The sequence below is a fragment of the Oryctolagus cuniculus genome, chromosome 7 (assembly GCF_964237555.1).
Source record: "Oryctolagus cuniculus chromosome 7, mOryCun1.1, whole genome shotgun sequence".
NCBI classification, from domain to species: domain Eukaryota; kingdom Metazoa; phylum Chordata; class Mammalia; order Lagomorpha; family Leporidae; genus Oryctolagus; species Oryctolagus cuniculus.
Window position 1 is genome coordinate 122,645,096 of NC_091438.1, and position 14,558 is coordinate 122,659,653.

The window sequence follows — 14,558 nt, forward strand, 5'->3', positions numbered from 1 at the left end:
CAAGGTTCCTATCTACTGGAGAAGCAAATGACTTCCTGAATCCAGTGATTAGAACCTTGTAGGGCCAGCTGTATCACTCCCTCAAGTGAGTGAATTCATTTTGATAAACAGGCAAGGACACCTTGTGCTAAGGGGGACAGACAAGAGGCTGGGTCATACTTTTACATTACAGGGATTCTGTTAATACAGTGGGGCTTGAACAGTGTGTGATCAGCTTGTGTGTGAGTCTCTGGTTGGTCTGCAGCATTCATGGCTTTCCTTTGTTGGATCAGCAATGGAAGCCTGGCAAGTTCTGAAGATGCTGTGATAGCAAGGTGGACACCAGCCCATCTGGGGTCTATGAGCACAATGATTATTACTTTTCTCGAGCAGAGCTTAAAGTTCCTGAAGAACGTTTCAGTTAAAGTTTAGCATCAGGATGTTAGCTATAGGGGAGATAAATGAATTCAAAGGGCTTCAATCTGAAGTCCCACAGGACCAACACAACCTATGCACCAATCTGCTAATTTGGTGAGTTAATCTTTAGAAAGGAGTAGACTTGTACATACCACACTGAGACAGAGGAACTTTGGGCTCAAGAAGAGATCTCAGGCCTTGATAAAGTCTATATCAAAGCTACTAAAAATGGGACTTGGTTAGAAAAGGAGGTGAGAAATGGAATAATAGGAATTAAGGTAAGGGGGGGTGTTAAAATTTATTTATTTGAAAGATAAAGTGACAAAGAGTGATCTTCAGTCTGCTAACTCACTTCCCAAGTGCCCTCAACAGCCAGGACTGGGCCAGGCTGAACCCAGGAGCCAGGGACTCCATCCAGATCTCCTTCATGGGTGGCAGGGACTCAAGTGCTTGAGACATCATCTGCTGCTGCCAGGAAAATTAGCAGGAAGCTAGATTTGAAGTGAAGTAGCCAGAACTTGGATAGGCACTCCAACATGGGATGCGGGTATCCCAAGCATGTGCTACAACTGTGCTACAGTGCCTTCTGGAAGAGGGAATATTTTTTTCAAGGTGGGAAAAGTAACAGTATCTTTGTATCATTATGGAAATGATCCAGTAGAGAGGAAAACATGATGCTGCAGGACAAGAAAGGTGACCATTGGATCAATGTTCTTGAGTAGGTGAGAGGGCTGGGTTCCCATACACAGGTAGAATTGACAACGGAGTTTATCCGGAAAGTAGGAGTCCTGTTCTGATTGCTTCAATTGTCTCAGTGAAACAGGAGGCTGGATTTTCCACTAAAAATGAAGATGAGGTGTAGGAAGTTTGAAGAAAACAGGAGAAAGTAGGAAAACACCTAGAGGGGAGAACTAGAGAAATACAGTGTGAGCTTCAGGCTATTTTAGGACCCATGTGAGGCTGGTGGTCACTAAAGAGACTCCGGTCAAAATGAACATGTTTTTCTATTGCAGTGCATGTCAGAGATGGGGGTGCAGGCTCAGAGAAGATAGAGAGCTTTGGTTGAGACAAAAGAGTGCACTGAAGTGAGGGAGGGGTAGGGAAGATGAGAGTGTATGCAAAGGAAGCATCATTTGTCTTATATGGAATTTAAATTGGCAGGAAGGGAAGAGATGACACACTTGGGGGAAGGGACAGCAAAAAGTAGGTTGAAGGTCCCAAGGGCATTGAAGGGTAATTTTGAGTCAGGGTGTTCAAGGGAGTGAGATGCGAGGTAGGCATTGACAAGGGGATGCTTGAAATTGGAATTGAGGTATTAAGGCCAAAGGGAGGAAGTAACTGAGGTAGAAGGAGAAGAGAAGGCTGAGAGCCAGGATGTTGGGAGAACAATCTATGTGCATGATGAAATCACCCAGAACTGGAACCGATGTAGTTTTGGACAGAATTTTAGTGTGCTTTGAGGAGTATTTACAAGAAACAGTTTGTGTCTGACACACAGTGAGTTCTCAATAGATGTGGTTTACTCCTTTGCTCACCTATCAGTTTATGGTCCTGGGACTTCTTTCTTTGTTGCTTTCCAAGCAGAGCTCAGGAGAGTTGTGGGGTTGCACTGGGTGTGGAGGTGGGGTTGGAAGACACATTTGGGGCATAAGCCTGGTCTCAAGGGAATGTGGAGCTTCCTTGTCTTGAGGCTGCCCGGTGGTCTAGGGTCTAAGTCCTTCTTCTGCCTTCTGGTTGGGCTCCCACCAGAGCCACCTATCTTCACCTCAGCAGCAGCAGGTGGAAAAATGTGGGTGGGCTGAGTGTATCTGCCCTGATCCCACAGCAGCTGGATTAGTGAGGCCTCATGCATGCCTTCTCTGAAGTGTGCCGGCGGACAGGAGCTTCCATTGCTGGGGGTGGTGTGGTTGTTTGTGGGAAAGCTTTCAGCATCTGGGTGAAAATTCCACCCACATCTCCCCTCCCCGGCCTCTGTACTGATTCTAATGGACTCAAACCTGCCCTGTTTCCTCCAGGTGTCACATCAATGAGGTTGACACCAGGTAATCCTGCTCTTCCGTTTACAAATGGGGAGATTGAGGCCTAGAGAACTTAATCCTTCATTCTGTAGCAGGCAGCTCAAGGTTGTGTACCCATTCCATGCCCTTCTGATGTGTAGCTGAATCCCGGGTTGGCATAGAACCTATCCCTCCTTGGGCTGGATTGTTCCTATCTGAGGCTCAGACTAAGAAAAGTGTATCCGAGGTCAGGGAATAGGGGACACTGGAAGACTGATTACAAGAATTATAATGAGGCTCCTGAGAGGACAACATGACTGTCAGTGAGGAGGGAGTCGGCCATAGAAGACCAGAGTAGAAAACAGGTTCAAAGTTAAAGGGTACTCCATCAAAGAAGGAGGTACCTTTCTCTGAAGGGAGAAATTCCACTTTGACTATGACCTTGTCTAAATAAGATCTGAGTTGGCAAACTCAAAAGGCTTCCATAGCCTTGGCAATTCATGACAAGAGCCTAGGGTGATTACTGACGCCATAAACAAGAGTGTCAATTATTAAGTCAACAAGAGAAGTCACTGTGCACTTACCCCCATGTAGGATCTCTGTCCTTAATGTGTTGTGCAATGTGAATTAATGCTATAACTAGTACTCAAACATTATTTTATACTTTGTGTTTCTGTGTGGGTGCAAACTGTTGAAATCCTTACTTAATATATACTAAATCGATCTTCTGTATATAAAGATAATTGAAAATGAATCTTTTTTTATTTATTTTTTATTTTTTTATTTAGTAAATATAAATTTCCAAAGTACAGTTTATGGATTACAATGGCTTCCCCCCATAATTTCCCTCCCACTAGCACCCCTCCCATCTCCCGCTCCCTCTCCCATCCACTCACATCAAGATTCATTTTCAATTATCTTTATATATAGAAGATCGATTTAATATATATTAAGTAAAGATTTCATCAGTTTGCACCCACACAGAAACACAAAGTGTAAAATACTGTTTCAGTACTAGTTATAGCATTACTTCACATTGGACAACACATTAAGGACAGACCCTTACATGAGAAGTAAGTACACAGTGACTCCTGTTGTTGACTTAACAATTTGACACTCTTGTTTATGGCGTCAGTAATCTCCCTAGGCTCTTGTCATGAGTTGCCAAGGCTACGGAAGCCTTTTGAGTTCGCTGACTTCAATCTTAATCTGACAGGGTCATATTCGAAGTAGAAGTTCTCTCCTCCCTTCAGAGAAAGGCATCTCCTTTGATGGCCCCGTTCTTTCCACTGGGATCTCACTCGCAGAGATCTTTCATTTAGGTCTTCTTCCTTTTTTTTTTTTTTTTTCCCAGAGTATCTTGGCTTCCCATACCTAAAATACTCTCATGGGCTCTTCAGCCAGATCCGAATGCCTTAAGGGCATGCCTTAAGTACATGCCACTTTGATGGGATTGTATTGGAATCCCCTGGCACGTTTCTAACTCCACCATTTAGGGCAAGTCCGATTGAGCATGTCCCAAATTGTACATCTCCTCCCTCTCTTATTCCCACTCTTATATTTAACAGGGATCACTTTTCAGTTAAAATTTAAATACCTAAGAATAATTGTGTGTTAGTTACAGAGTTCAACCAATAGTACTAGAACAAAACAAAAAAATACTAAAATGATAAAGTATTACATTGTACATCAACAGTCAGGACAAGAGCTGATCAAGTCACTGTTTCTCATAGCGTCCATTTCACTTCAACAGGTTTCCCCCTTGGCGCTCAGTTAGTTGTCACCAATCAGGGAGAACGTATGATATTTGTGCCTTTGGGACTGGTTTAATTCACTCAGCACAATGTTTTCCAGATTCCTCCATCTTGTTGCAAATGACCGGATTTCATTGTTTTTGACTGCTGTATAGTATTCTATGGAGTACATATCCCATAATTTCTTTATCCAGTCTACTGTTGATGGGCATTGATTCCAGGTCTTAGCTATTGTGAATTGAGCTGCAATAAACATTAATGTGCAGACAGCTTGTTTGTTTGCCAACTTCATTTCCTTTGGGTAAATTCCAAGGAGTGGTATGTCTGGGTTGTATGGTAGGGTTATTTTCAGGTTTCTGAGGAATCTCCAGACTGACTTCCATAGTGGCTTAACCAGTTTGCATTCCCACCAACAGTGGGTTGGTGTCCCTTTTTCCCCACATCCTCGCCAGCATCTATTGTTGGTAGATTTCTGAATGTGAGCCATTCTAACCGGGGTGAGGTGAAACCTCATTGTGGTTTTGATTTGCATTTCCCTGATTGCTAGTGATCTTGAACATTTTTTCATGTGTCTGTTGGCCATTTGGATTTCCTCTTTTGAAAAATGTCTATTGAGGTCCTTGGCCCATCTCCTAAGTGGGTTGTTTGTTTTGATGTTGGATTTTCTTGATTTCTTTGTAGATTCTGGTTATCAACCCTTTATCTGTTGCATAGTTTGCAAATATTTTTTCCCATTCTGTGGGTTGCTTCTTCACTTTCCTGACTGTTTCTTTTGCAGTACAGAAACTTCTCAATTTGATGCAATCCCAAATGTTAATTTTGGCTTTGACTGCCTGCGCCTCCAGGGTCTTTTCTAGGAAGTCTTTGCTGGCATCTATATCTTGCAGGGCTTCTCCAATGCTCTCTAATAATTTGATGGTGTCAGGTCATAGATTTAAGTCTTTAATCCATGTTGAGTGAATTTTTGTGTAAGGTGAAAGGTAGGGGTCTTGCTTCATGATTCTGCACGTGGAAATCTAGTTTTCCCAGCACCATTTATTGAATAGACTGTCCTTGCTCCAGGAATTGGTTTTAGATCCTTGATCAAATATAAGTTGGCTGTAGATGTTTGGGTTGATTTCTGGTGTTTCTATTCTGTTCCATTGGTCTATCCATCTCTTTCTGTACCAGTACCATGCTGTTTTGATAACAACTGCCTTGTAGTATGTCCTGAAATCTGGTATTGTGATGCCTCCAGCTTTGTTTTTGTAGAAAAAGATTGCTTTAGCTATTCGAGGTCTCCTGTGTCTCCATATGAATTTCAGCACCATTTTTTCCAGATCTGAGAAGTATGTCTTCAGTATTTTGATTGGTATTGCATTGAATCTGTAAATTGCTTTTGGGAGAATGGACATTTTGATGATATTGATTCTTCCAATCCATGAGCATGGAAGATTTTTCCATTTTTTGATATCCTCTTCTATTTCTTTCTTTAAGGTTTTGTAATTTTCATCGTAGAGATCTTTAACATCCTTGGTTAAGTTTATTCCAAGGTATTTGATTGTTTTTGTAGCTATTGTGAATGGGATTGATCTTAGAAGTTCTTCCTCAGCCATGGCATTACCTGTGTATACAAATGCTGTTGATTTTTGTGAATTGATTTTATATCCTGCTACTTTGCCAAACTCTTCTATGAGTTCCAATAGTCTCTTAGTAGAGTTCTTTGGATCCCCTAAATAAAGAATCATATCATCTGCAAAGAGGGATAGTTTGAGTTCTTCCTTCCCAATTTGTATCCCTTTAATTTCTTTTTCTTGCCTAACAGCTCTGGCTAAAACTTCCAGAACTATATTGAATAGCAGTGGTGAGAGTGGCCATCCCTGTCTGGTGCCAGATCTCAGTGGAAATGCTTCCAACTTTTCCCCATTCAATGGGATGCTGGACGTGGGTTTTTCATAAATTGCTCTGATTGTATTGAGGAATGTTCCTTCTATACCCAGTTTGCTTACGGGTTTCATCATGAAAGGGTGTTGTATTTTATCAAATCCTTTCTCGGCGTCTATTGAGATAACCATATGGTTTTTCTTCTGCAGTCTGTTAATGTGGTGTATCACATTGATTGTTTTGCGCACATTGAACCATCCCTACATACCAGGGATAAATCCCACTTGGTCTGGGTGGATGATCTTTCTAATGTGTTGTTGTATTCTATTGGCCAGAATTTTATTGAGGATTTTTGTATCTATGTTCATCAGGGATATTGGTCTGTAATTCTCTTTCAATGCTGCATCTTTTTCCGGCTTAGGAATTAAGGTGATGCTAGCTTCATAAAAAGAATTTGGGAGGATTCCCTCTTTTTCAATTGTTCTGAATAGTTTGAGAATTGGAGTTAGTTCTTCTTTAAATGTCTGGTAGAATTCAGCAGTGAATCCATCTGGTCCTGGGCTTTTTTTTTGTTTGGAGGGCCTTTATTACTGTTTAAATTTCTGTCTCAGTTATGGGTCTGTTTAGGTTTTCTGTGTCTTTCTGGTTCACTTTAGGTAGGTTGCATGTGTCCAGGAATCTATCCATTTCTGATAGGTTTCCCTGTTTGCTGGCATACAAGTCCTTGTAGTAATTTCCGATGATTCTTTTTATTTCTGCAGTGTCTGTTGTTATGTTTCCTTTTTCATCTCTGATTTTATTGATTTGGGTCTTTTCTCTTCTTTTTTTTAGTTAGTTGGGACAATGGGGTGTCAATTTTGTTTATTTTTTCAAAAAACCAGCTGCTCGTTTGGCTGATTACCCATCTATTTGCTGCTTACAAGAAACACATCTTTCCAACAAAGATGCATACAGACTGAAAGTGAAAGGCTGGAAAAAGATACACCATGCCAACAGAAATGAAAAAAGAGTGGGCGTAGCCATCTTAATATCGGGCAACATAAACTTTAACACAAAAACTGTTAAGAGAGACAAAGAGGGGCACTATATAATGATTAAGGGATCGATTCAACAGGAAGATATAATGATTATCAATGTATATGCACCTAATTACAGGGCACCGGCTTATTTAAAAGATTTGTTAAGGGACTTAAAGGGAGACTTAGACTCCAATACAATAGTACTGGGGGACTTCAATACTCCACTCTCAGAAATAGACAGATCAATAGGACAGAAGATCAACAAGGAGACAGTAGATTTAAATGACACTATAGCCCACATGGTTCTAACAGATATCTACAGAACTTTTCATTCTACACATAAAGCATTTACATTCTTCTCAGCAGTACATGGAACGTACTCTAGGATTGACCATGTACTAGGCCATAAAGGAAGTCTCGGCAAATTCAAAAGAATTAGAATCATACCATGCAGCTTCTCAGACCATAAAGGAATGAAGTTGGAAATTAGCAACTCAGGAATCCCTAGAGAATATGCAAACACATGAAGATTGAACAACATGCTCCTGAATGAACACTGGGTCATAGAAGAAATCAAAAGAGAAATCAAAAACTTTCTGGAAGTAAATGAGGATAACAGCACAACATACCAAAACTTATGGGATACAGCAAAAGCAGTGTTAAGAGGAAAGTTTATATCAATAGGTGCCTACATCAAGAAATTGGAAAGGCACCAAATAAATGAGCTTTCAATTCATCTCAAGGATCTAGAAAATCTGAATATGAATCTTGATGTGAATGGAATGGGAGAGGGAGCAGGAGATGGGAGGGTTGCAGGTGGGAGGGAAGTTAAGGGGGGGGAGCCACTGTAATCTGAAAGCTGTACTTTGGAAATTTATGTTTATTAAATAAAAATTTAAAAAAAGTTAAATGGCACTCATTGAAAGTGCAGTGTAAAGTTTTCTTAGCCCATTCTGGCCTTGCTGGTTAATCCAAAAACCAATTTCACTCAGTTATTAGGGATCCAAACAGGAGTATGTGGGACTGTTCCCCACCAAAGTGAGATAAAAGAAAGGAAGGATGCATCCATTATGATGAGCAAGAGTGAGGAAGCAAGCAAGAGGGGAGAGAGAGGATAAAAAGGAGAGAGAGAGAGAGAGAGAGAGAGAGAGAGAGAGAGAGAGAGATCCTCAAGCTGGGAAGATGATGAAAGATACTGGGATAGTCTAGTCAGTGTGATGGCAGGAAGTAAGGCACCAACGAGCACTGGGCTTAAAGGCAGATGGGTGTTACTTGATGGGTAACCCATGAGGAGTCTGAGATGTTTGGCTGACTGACACAGAGAGCAATAAGACAATGACAATATGAAGACAGGTGGTGATGGAGCTCCTGGTAATGGGACACTTGGAGGGCATTGGATGATGGAGGGAACAGGTGATGGCCAAATGGGACAGAACAATAATCAGACTTAAACTAGTGAGACAAAGTCATGTGACCTCTTTTACCCAGTGGCACACATACAAAAATATTTACATGGCCCAACAGGGTAGAGGGACAGGCTAGTTGGGGGAAGAGATGAATGGGTTGGGGGTTCTAGCAGCCCAGGGCCCTACCTGACTGTTCAGAGAATTGTGGCAGTAAAATGAGTGCATAAATCAGAAGGTGTTCATTGTTTGGGAAGCTCTGCAGTATATTCTTCCAAATAAGAAGAAGTTCAGAGGAGACAATTCAGGGTTGCTGTAGTAACTCAGAAATGCCACTGATAGTCTCACCGTATGTTTTTAATCTATCACTCATGATTTTTACCTATTATCTTCATGACGGGAACATGGCATCTGGAGTTTGAGACAGCACATTAGCATTCCAAGTAGGAAGAGGGAAGAGGGGGAAGAGGGCAATGGCAAAAGAAAAACAGTTGTCAGATGAGTTTTCTAAATAAAAAAATTTATTTGAAAAGCAGAGTGACTCAAGAGGGAGGGGGAGATAGATAGACAGATAGATATCTCCCCAAATAGCCACAATAGTCAGGGGTCTGGGCTGGGCAGAAATCAGGATCCAGAACCTCATCCTTGTCTTTCACCTTTAACATAGGTGGCAAGGGCCCAAATACTTGGGTCATCCTCCACTGCTTTCCCAGGATCACTAGCAGGAAACTGGATTGGAAGCAGTGCAGCCAGGACTGGAATCGGCACTCCAATACGGCACTGTGTGCCACAGCACTGGCCCGAGTTTGCCCCCTGATGACTCACCAGTGACTTTCATCTCATTGACCAGAGCTGCAGGATGTGACCACCTCCAGGGAGACTGGAAGATGTTTTATAGCTGGGCATTTTGTTGCCCTGTTCAATCTACTGTATCAGTCTCTTCCAGAAACACTCTCCTAGATACACTCATAAATTTTATCAGCTCTCTGGGTATCCCTTAACCTAACCAAGTTGACACCTAAACTTAGTCACCTGAGAGAAGGTGATCCATTGACTGGAATAAAGGCCCTTCCTTCCCATTATTATTAATTATGATAAAGATGAAAGTGCTTCCTGTGGTTTCTAAGATCCTTGATGATCTGATCCTTGCTCAGTTTTCACCCCAGCTCCGTTCCTCCCTCCACTGCCATGTCACTGGGCTCTTTTCAGTCCCTGGACTCCTGGGCCACTTCCACCACTCCCAGTAGGAAGCTCTTCATCTCACCCAAATGCCTGCCTGTTCAGATCTGAGCCATCCTTCAAGAGACAACTGATTCCTAAGCACCTCTAAAATGCCTTCTCATACTTCAACCTCACCCACCTGCCCAAGTCAGAACCAACTGCTCTTTCTTTGTGTTCTCCAAATATCTTGTAGCTCTATTCATGCCCTTGTATGCTCTGCTTACTTGTGAGCTTTTCCAGGACAGAGATATGTCTAATTCCTCTGTTCTCAGGGAGGCAAGTATACACAAGTACAAATACAGTGTGTGAAGTGTGATGGGATACAGGAAAGCAAGGTGATGCGGAGTTGTCGAGGAAGCCTCAACCCAGCCTGTGGTCTGGGGAGGTTCCCCAGTAGATCCTGAGCCAAACAGGTGGATGGTGCAGGTGTATTCGTGCACTTTGAGTGACATGGACATGGGGAGTGGAGGAGAACCCTAATGCTTATCAGGAGTTTATCACTTGGAGTGGGACAGATGCTGGGCAGTTTATCATTTGGAGTGGGACGGATGTTGGGCAACTCAATGACCTTTTTCTACCAAGGATTCAGTGAGAAGGCAGAAGTAACTTCCAAGGGCCTTTCATAGCTAATTAAGCAGATAATGACAAGACTTATCGTGTGACAAGCAGGGGAGGATAAGTTGCCCTTTACAAATGATCTAATTGGATCCATTTCCCATTGACTCTTGTCCCTACAGCCAAGAGAAGGAAATTAGCCTTTGCCGGGTATTTGTGAATGAGGAGGCCCCTCACTTCCCTGTCCCAAAGCCCCCGTGGTACCCTGCTTTTCTAAAGCAGTCCCCTGCCTCAGCCTGAAGATCCAACCCTTTCCCTCTTACGCGCCTGCTCTCCTCTCACACTGCTGCCTACCCAGTTCCTTGGCACTGGCAAGGTGACTTCACCCTGAGGCAGAGTCCCTGTGACTCTTCTGTGAAGCTCCTGGCTGTCTGAATCTCAGGGATGGGTGAGTGGAATGGCCCAGGCACTAGAGGAAGGAGCAATAGGATCTTGGGCTGCTGAGGGGCTATCAGAGCCCTTGCTGGGATGTGTCGCTGGAGTTACTGTATTTCAAGAGCAGCTTAAGTTCCATGAGACTGAGATTCCCAAAACCTTATTCCTATATGTATCCCTACTCCTGCTTCCCTCTCTCATTTGAAGGGACTATTTAATTCCTGCTACTCTCGGTTGAGTGCCAGGACTTGACATACTTTACTTTTTAATCCCCTCTTCTAGAATCAGGAATCTCAGACATTAAATGACTTCTGCAGTGATCCAAACCCAGAACTTTCTTTCACCTGACCTTGTCCTCTTTCCAACCAGACCACCACTCCCCTTCCTTCCTGGGTCTCAGAATATTGCTCCTATTCCCCACAGACCTCCAGTTTCCATAAATTCTCCCTCCAGCACAGAGACTACCTGGCATGACTAGATCATTGTTCCATATGTCTTGTCTTTGTATCAAAGCTCTAAGTTTCCATTCCTATTTTTCCTTTTGGTTTCCTAATATACTCTACAGTGTTATGTACCAAATAGGTCATAGTCACACCTCTAGGTCAGTACCTGGCTTATGGCAGGTATTCAGAGTAAGGATTCAAACGTAGACGAGGCTTAGGTTGGTTCTCTCAATCACCCACCTTGCTGTATCTCACATCCAGGTGGTGTCACATGGAAAGCCATTATTAATGGAAAGACATTGACTTGCAACCAGATGACATCTGTGTATCCAATTCTGTTACATGCTATGCAATCTTCTATAAGGTATTTAACTTCTCTGAGTTTGTTTTTGTTATATTTAAAATGGGGATTAAGCTATGTATCAGGATTGTTTCAAAGGATCAGATAGGGAAAGCAGTATCATCTAAGTGCTATTGTTTCACACTCTTTCTTTCTTTTTTCTTTTCTTTTTTTTCTTTTTTTTGACAGGCAGATTTAGACAGTGAGAGAGACAGAGAGAGACAGAGAGAAAGGTCTTCCTTTTTCCATTGGTTCACCCCTCAAATGGCCGCTATGGCCAGTGCGCTGTGCTGATCTGAAGCCAGGAGCCAGGTGCTTCCTCCTGGTCTCCCATGCGGGTGCAGGACCCAAGCACTTGTGCCATCCTCCGCTGTACTCCCTGGCCACGGTAGAGAGCTGGCCTGGAAGAGGGGCAACCGGGAAGAATCCGGCGCCCAGACCGGGACTAGAACCCAGTGTGCTGGCACCACAAGGCGGAGGATTAGCCTAGTGAGCCACAGCGCCGGCCCACACACTTTCTTGACTGCTTAAGGAGACCCATGGGGCCAGCTCCAAAGGCAGTAAATTGCCTTGTTAACATTTTTAGCCTGTTGTCCTATCCTCAAATCCTTTCTATCTCAATGACTTCTGGTGGCTAAAATAGACCTGTGAGCAAATTAATTTCATTTTTCAATAAAGATTTATTTATTTACTTAAAAGTCAGAGCTACTGAGAGGTAGAGAAAGAGAGGAAAGAGGAGAGAAATCTTCCATCCACTGGATCACTTCCCCAGATGGCTGTAGTGGCCAGGGTTGAGCCAGGTCAAAGCCAGGAGCCAGGAGCTTCATCCAAATCTCTCACTTGGGTACTGGGACCCAAGCACGTGGCCATCTTCTGTTGTTTTCCCAGGTGCACTAGCAGAGAGCTAGATAGTTAAGTAGAGCAACCAGGACATGAACTGGTGCCCATATGAGATGTTGGTGTCCTAGGTGGTGGCTTTACCTGCTACGACATAATGCCAATCCAACTAATTTTAAACACTGCAGAGCAATAGTACTTAAAAAACTATCACCTTTAGTTTTTGTCAATTTGCTTATAAAACTATGTTGTTTGGTTTGTTTTTCTATTCAAGATTTGAGGAGGGGGTTAGCCCGAGGGATAGTGGGTTGATGTAATTTTCCCTGGATTCATCTCTACTCTCAATTGAAGTGAGGACCACTTGGTGACTGTTTTGGCTCTGATCATGACAGAATTGGCTCGGAGCTACGGTGATATAACTGAGGGCCTTGGGGGTCAGAGAATCTGGATTTGAATTCTGGCTTCACTTCCTACTCACTTGCACAAAATACCTATTCACTCTGTGTCTCTTTTTGTTCAATATAAAAGGAGGATGATACCACTACTCGGGCTGTGTGAACGTGTAGTGCTTGGCATAGGAAAGACTTGCTATAGCCTCATGTTTGTTTTTTTTTTTTTTTTTTTTTCTGGAAACAACTCCTTCAACCTCAAGGATTTTATTGGAAACTTTGAAGTAATGACATGGCACACTGGAGTGTCCTGTGAGTCCACTCTGCAATTGAACCACTAGTAGATTAAGCTGAACTTGCGTAGGAAAGCCTTCTAGCAATTAACCTGGGGTTGGGTGACTTTAAGCATTTTCATTCTGCTACAGAAACAAAAAAAGATGTGACTGGAGAAATGCTATTCCTTTAATTGAAGGAACACTTTTATGTTCTCAGGTCTATTTTAATCTTAAGTGCTGATTATGCATCATTCTCCCCTGTTAACAGACACTTCTGTAAGTGATCTGCACAGAGAAATATGATTCTTACATAAATACTGTACCACGAGAAATTATCTCATTATCTAATACGCCAAAAATCTAATAAGATAAAGGAACGGTATGAGTCATTTTTGGACAATATTAAAACTTGCTTTTAGCTCATGGAAATAAAATATAATTTCCTTTTATTATTCTCTTCACGAAGAACAAAGAAATGTAGGATGTAAGGGTATTATACACCTGTGTTCTATGAACTCTCATGAAGGCTGATGAAGGGATCGGGCAGGATAGTCTCAAATTAAGATTTTAATTATTCTTCTATTGAGAAAACATACTCTTGCTGCTCATGCTGTTTCATCAGGTATGATTTTTAAGTTCACACAGGTGAAAGTAAAAAACACTTTTTTCTTAGATGTACCAATATTTGCCCCTGTGTGTTTTCAAGCGGTTGTCCATTCAGGAACAAATGAACAGTGCCTACAGGGTAAGGGCAAAACAGTTTCAAGGACTAGGGGTTTCCTGAGTTATCTATGGTAAAAGGCGACTGCATGCTGAATTTTGACAAAGTTATGTTATTCACACCTGAATATTGACTGAATATGGGTCCCAAAAAACTCTGTGAGTTTCAAACACGCTTTTAAATGTTCTTCTGGAGTGGGGGTTGGGGGTTAAATGCTTCACTTACAAATTAACAAATAATGATTTATCCTGATGAAAGAAATTTAAACAACCCAAGTTAGTAAAAATTTCATTTTTATCACTTAATCAATATTTGAGCTTCAGTAACAGAAGTACTCTTGTTGCTGGTGGTGCTGATGTGGGATGGTTATAGACACAACCACTTTTTTTTTTTTTTTTTGTATTCTTCCCTTCCTATCACTTTGACAGAAATAACACTAAGTAAATGCTGTCAGCCTCCTATGACATGTAATTTTTCATCCAAGCAAAATATAATGTCGGTAGGACCTGAAATAAATTTAATAATCTTTGCGTTCTTTTGATTTGTTGGACCATCCCCGCAAACACCTACAGAAACTATGTATGTTTGCCTGGAGATTTAAGGTAACAGGCTTATTCCCAACAAGATGAATCTTTTTATTAGATGTTAGAAGATACATTGTGCCAGTGCTGTGAGTGTTGCCTACAAAATGTATGTAGAATGTCCTTCTTTGAATTTTTTTTGAGATCAATTTAAAGATGTACATCTATTTGTGAAAGTTTCAAGACTGATCTTGTTCAAGGCTGTGGAATGAACTATATGAATTGGTAAGGTTCCACCAACTGCTAACACTTTGAATAATGTATCCATCCCCTTATAGCACACTAAAATGATACCTTTAAAAGGAGCAGGGGTGATGACTGGTAACTAT

The 14,558-nt window shown here is 41.9% G+C and overlaps 1 long non-coding RNA gene across 2 annotated transcripts; it reads left to right on the forward strand.

Moving 5' to 3' along the window:
- Positions 1-320: 320 nt before the first annotated feature.
- On the forward strand, positions 321-13,842 carry LOC127493617 (uncharacterized). 2 transcript variants are annotated; one of them, XR_007924073.2, is made up of 3 exons: positions 321-510; positions 11,348-11,450; positions 12,916-13,842. It is a non-coding gene; the product is annotated as an uncharacterized lncRNA (long non-coding RNA). The 2 variants fall into 2 exon arrangements; XR_007924074.2 differs by lacking the exon at positions 12,916-13,842 and adding an exon at positions 12,792-12,883.
- Positions 13,843-14,558: the final 716 nt, after the last annotated feature.